The following is a 5,969-nucleotide window of genomic DNA, read 5'->3' on the forward strand; positions in this document are numbered from 1 at the left end:
GGTGATGGCGACGGCGGCGGCGGCGGCGGTGGGCGCGGGAGCAAGCTGTCGGCTGGCCGGAGTAGCCTTCGGGTCATACGCGGTAAGATCATTCGGGTCATTGGTCGGGCCAGCGGGCTCCGCCTGTTTGCTGTTTGTCGTCCACGGAAGAGAGCTCTTACCCACCCGCCCATGTCCGCTGATCCAGCACTGCAGTGTCGCACTGCCTTCTTTGATGCCTTCACCTCCCCAACTTGTCCCCTTATCTCTCCTCACACGACGCCGTACTCACCCCAACTCCCAACACCAAACCCTAACCAACATTAACCCCTCCCACTTCCCAACCCAAAACCGACACAGGGGTCGGTGCGCTACTTAATGGCACTCACGTTATGCTCAGCACGGGCGAGGAGCTCCCCGCGGATGTGGTTCTTCTGGTGCCACTGGGCGGCTTGGAGACCAGTCTGGCCTTTCTGGACGCGGGGGGCCCGCTGCGGGTCTCCCAGGCCGGCGGCAGCTCTGTGGGCGGCAGCTTCAAGCGCGCCGCTACCACCTCCTTGGCAGCAGCCTCGGCAAGCCTGGCATCCATGCCGGAAACCGTCTCCCGCCAGCTCGACGTGCTGTACAGGGATATCCTGTCCAACAGTCCTTTTGCGCCCAACTTTGCGCTCGTCGGCGTCGGCGCGCGTGCATGCCAGCACGATGCTCGTACTGCCGCCGTACAAGCAGCGTGGTTGTTAGCCACTTGGGGGGATGTGAAGGACGGCGGAGACGTGCCGCCGGAGGGTCGCGTGGGCCCTCAAAATCGACTTCATTGTGCTGGCCGTAGTGGTGGTGGTGGTGGCGGAGAGGGTTTCTGGGAACACGCCATGCCGTCGGGCGGCGGATTCCTACGCCAGGCTTCGCCCGTGGAAGTGGCGGCGGATGTGGCGTTGCGGCTGCGGTGGCGGCGTGAGGCGACGAAGCGAGGTGCTCCCCCGGACCTGTACCTGCGCCGCTACCTACAGCAGCTGCTGGCGGACTTGGGAGCCGTTGTGCGGGTAATTGGTGTGGAGGCGCGGTGTGAGGGTGTTGTTGTTGTTGTTGTTGTTGTTGTGTGGATGTGTAGGTCTGTCTGTCTGTCTGCGTGTGGGGGTAATTATATTACTTTTTCATCATGTCGAATAAGCATGTGCCGATGTCCATAATGTGGATGTCTGGGTGTTGGGTGAGTAGCGGGTTTGAGGGTTTTGTTTGGCTTGGTTTGGAATTGTACGAGGTGGGTGGATGGGTGGATAATGATGAGATGTGTCGGCATCAGCGTCGGTGTCGGCATCAGCGTCGGTGTCGGCATCAGCGTCGGTGTCGGTGTCGGGGAATTTCTTTTTATTTGGGCACCGATGATGTTTCCCCGGCTGCTCCTCAACAGTGCTCCGCTGTGTCGTCACCGCTGCGTTGACCCTCTCGTCCATATCACCCACGGCACCCATTTCACTGCCACCCGGTAATCGCTCTCCTTCCAACCCACATCCCCACTCTGTGTCGCGAGTATCATCCCGTCCTATACCATCGCCACCCTCACGCCCTCCCTCACACCCTCCCTCACGCCCACCTGGCTGCTCCCCACAGGGCCCGTCCAAATGGCGCTGCGGCGTCAGCATCGGCAGTGGTGGCGCCGTCGGCACCGCCCCCGCCCCCGAACAGCTCTCCCGCCAGCGCGTCGCTAAGCTGCTGGGCCTCAAACGCCTGCGTCGCGCTCAGCCAGCCGCTGAAGATGCCTTCAGACCGAGCCCTAAATCCTGCCTCGGCCTTGCGCTGGGTCTCAGTCTCAGCCAAAGCACCCGGGATAGCCCCAGCGCTGCGCACTTCTACAGCTGTAACGGCAGTGGAGCTTTTGCCACCGCACATGCCGCCGCCGCTGTGGCGGCGCTCGTGGGCGCCGACCGCGGCGACCGAGACCGTGGCAGCTTTGGCCCTCTGAGCCGCGAGACCTCCCGCTCCAGCCACCACGGCGGCGGAGTGTGTCTCACTCGGCACATGAGCGCCTCAGCTTCGCAGGCGATGGCTATAGGGATGCGGGAGCGCGGCGGCGGCGGCGGTGGCGGCGGCGGCGGTGGCAGCTTTGTTGATCTGACGCTGCGCTCCGACGGTAGCTTCCCTTGTACGGCATTTGCATCACAAGGCGGTGGCGGAGGCGGAGGCGGAGGCGGTGGCGGAGGCGGTGGCGGAGGCGGTGGCGGAGGCGGAGCCGGGGTTCAGGGTCCCCTGCCTTCATTGCAGCAGCTCGCAGACGGCTACCTTAGCACTTGCAGCTTCCAAGGCTCTCAGTACCAACAGTGCAACGGTAGCCAACAACATCACAGTCACAACAATAACAGCATCAATAACAATAACAACAGCAGCAATATCAACAATGTGTCGCTGTCCTTTGCGCTTGGGTCCAACCCTATGGTGGCTTCTCATGACTCGCAGCTGTATCGCGTCGCAGAGCACCCCGCAGAACACCTAGCTGAATCGCCCGGCGCGGCTGCTTCCACCGGGGACCTGCTGCTGCCTCCGCCCCCGGTATTCCTGCAGCAGCAGCAGCAGTATGTCCTGCCGTCTTGCTTATCGTCCAGTCCGAGCGTAGCCCTGGCAACGGCGGCAGTCCACAGCAGCGCCGGCAGCATTAGCGGCAGCATCGGCAGCATCCGCGCCCGCCTGCTGGGCGGCAGCGGTGCGTCCTTCTCCGCTGGTGCCGGCGGCGGAGCCGCAGCTGCGGCTGCCTCCGCCGCCGGATTGGCCAGCTCGGTCGCCACAACGCCCTGCGTTCTGACGGGGAATAGCGGTATCGTTGACGCCTTTGTCGCATCACCCGCCGCAGCGGCCCCGGGGGCTGCGGTTCAGGCGGCCCTGGGGCCGTCTGGTGTCGGCGCCGGCGCGTCCGACGAGTCAGCGGTGCAGCCTCTCAGCGGCTCTCAGCAGCGGCTTCGGTCGCAGCTGCTGCAGCGGCATCGTTCAACCAGCCGTTTGGCGGGGGTTTCGAACGCTTCGTCCATTCCGTCGGCCTCGGCCTCGCCGCCCCATGGCCTACAAGCCAGTGGCACTCTGTCCATGTTGTTTGGCCGCAAAGTGCCGGCGGTGTCCACGTCACAGGTAGGCCGGGATGTGGTACCCGTAGGGGCCCGTCATGCATCAAAAGCTGGGCCCCGGGGGGGCTGGTGGTGTTCAGGAAGGGGAAACACGGGGATTGTGCTGCGGGGAGGCGTGCTACTGCAATTGCGATTGCAGTGCTATTGCTACTACTAGTGTTACTGCTACTGCTACTGCTACTGCTACCAAGGTTTGTTGGCCTCCAGACCTCGTCCCGCTCATCCGACACCAGCCCGGTTGTGGTGTGATGCGGCCCAGGGGCAGGGGGATTCATTGGGCAGCTGGTGGGGTGGGGTGTGGTGGGGTGGGGTCTGATGCGGCCCCCCGGATGTCCTGTTTCACGAGGGGGGCAGTCCTGCGGACCAGCGGACTGACTCTCAGGGGCACGGGAGCCCGCACGGACTGTCAAGTGCCGTCGCGCTCCGCCGTCCACCTCACCCATGGCATGCGGTGTCACACGGCCGTGACTGTTGGCCACCACATGCCGTGCCCCCTTCCCACCTTCCTTCCCTCCCTCCTTTGGTTCCCTCGTCTCGTCGTCATGAACCCAGGTGAACTTGGACATCCCGCAGAGCTTTCTGACCGACCGCTGCTCACACAGCGGCCGCCCCTCTAACGCTAGCGGCAACCGGCGAGGCAACTACGGGAGTGGGGGAGGAGGAGGCGGAGGCAGCTGCAGCATCGGCAGCATCGGGCTTGTGGGTCGAGCCAACAGCTACGTGCGGCTGCAGCTACTCCTAGCCGCAGCCAGCTCCGCGTCGCGTCGCCGCACGGCCATGACGCCGGCGTCGCCGTCAACGGTGTCGTCTGGCGTGCACAGCTACAGCCCTGGCGGCAGCGGAGGTGGAGGCAGCGGCAAGGTACGGCTGCAGAAGGCCTACAGCGATGCGATGCGGCCGCTGCAATCTGCCACTGAGAGTGCGACGTACGGGAGTCGATATGCCGGGGGCCCCGGCGGCGCCATGGGGAAGCCAGCCGGCGGGCTGGCGACGTCAGTGGCCATTATCGCTCGCGCGCACCGCATCAGCAACGGCACCGCTAATGTTCATGGGAGCGTCAGCGAGCCCGTGGGGGGGGACCTGGTATCGCCCCTGGGATCCACACCCGACTCGCCGTCGCACTTGCACGCCAGGAGTGCGTACGCGAAGATCGCGGAGACGGTGTCGGCGCAGCTGCCCGCGGAGACTGGGCCGGCGACTGGGGTGGTGATGGGAGGCGAGGCGGTGGCGGTGGCGATGGCGCAGGCGAGCGGCAGCAGCAGCAGCGGCAATACGGACTACATGACTGGGGAGCAGCGGTGGGACGACGGCGAGCCGTCGTTCCAATTTGCGGGTGGCGGTAACCCCCGGGTGATGGCGGATGACAGCGTGGGCTGCATCGACGGTGGCGGCCCCGTCGGGCGGCGCCGCGCGCGGCGTCGGTCCATCACCTTGCCCGACCTGCGGTTCGGCGGTGCCCCTCTACAGCGCGAGCTCCCAGAACACTTTTTGCCCGAGGTCGACGGCGACGGCGATGATGGTGACGAGTTCTGTGAGGGCGACGCGCGCGTCAGCGGCGACGGTGAGGGCAGATTCTAAAAAGAAACATCGTGGTGACTGCGGGAAACAGCCACAGCCACAGTATAGACAGCCGACCGGGAGTTCCTGAAGTCCTTGCGGACCGAGGCACGGCTGGAATTTGAAGAGGTGTGTTCCTTGAGGATAGACCGCAGGTCTGCGCGCAGGTGGGCTGTGCTGTGGGAGGACGCGGCGGCCGCAGGGGCCGCTGAATAATGTGTGGATCGAGGATACATGTGGCCCCGTGATTTGCGGCTTTCTTGGTGCGTTTTACGCAACTGAGCCATGATGCGATGTTGGCACATGAGCACGTTTGAGCTCCTGAGGTGCGCGCTGACGGCTCACGTGGCTACTCAACGGCATGGTTACATCCACCTTCCACGACACGCGACACGGGTGGGTAGGCAGGTGGATAATGCGCTGCGAGGAGGTGCTTCGGGAGCGCCTGGCCCGCTCTGGAGTTATTCCGCTGGACCGGTGGGAATTTCTCGAGCTACGAATGCGTGTGGTGATGGTGCCGTGTATAGAGAGCCCCATCGGGACACAGGCCATACATAGCGTCTGGCTGTGTTTCTTTCCGGTTGTGTTGATTGCATCTGGCTGCGGCTGCTGCTGCAATTGCTGCTGCGCTGTATGAGGCGTGGTAGTGCCCCATGCAGCTGCCGCGGCAGGGTTGTGGTGTGGTGTGTGTTGGCCTGCAAGTGGCGGGCCGACGGCGCCCACGGTTTCGAGGAATGCGCGTGGAAGAGAATTTAAAGAAAGCTTCATCTGGAATTGGTTCGGAAGGGAGAGATCGGGCTCGGGAGGGCGAGGGAGGGCGAGGGAGGGCGAGGGAGGGGCGAGGGAGAGCGGAGAAGAAATCGCGAGAAAGGAAGAGCGTCGAGTGCAAAGCGTGCGCTCCCAACGAGCACACGCATGTCAGACATTATGCGTGTTTTTGATACGGTTGCTGTTTTCTTCTAATCCATATACATAAGATCCATATCTACACATAAATAGTAACACAATAATACATGCGCAAAAGAATGGTGTTGTTGCGGAGTACAGGTGTAATGCAACCAAGCAGCGGGGTCAATGTGCCCGTTGCAGTTGCGCGGTTGGAAGGGTTTGGTCGATATTGCTGTCGCGGAATGTGCGGAAGGCTCCACACACCTTCTCTGGTTCCACGTTGACTCATCATGTCCGGGCACACGCCTTTGAATGCAGTAGTAGTTCTGGTAGTACACAGTTCTGAAGTTACGCAGTTGGACAAGTACTGGTCGAACAAAAACAGCGGGATTGCGGGCTACCGGCCCATTGACCCGTGTGCCCCCCGTCACATCA

Source organism: Volvox carteri (genome assembly GCF_000143455.1).
Source record: "Volvox carteri f. nagariensis unplaced genomic scaffold VOLCAscaffold_63, whole genome shotgun sequence".
Classification (NCBI taxonomy): Eukaryota; Viridiplantae; Chlorophyta; class Chlorophyceae; order Chlamydomonadales; family Volvocaceae; genus Volvox; species Volvox carteri.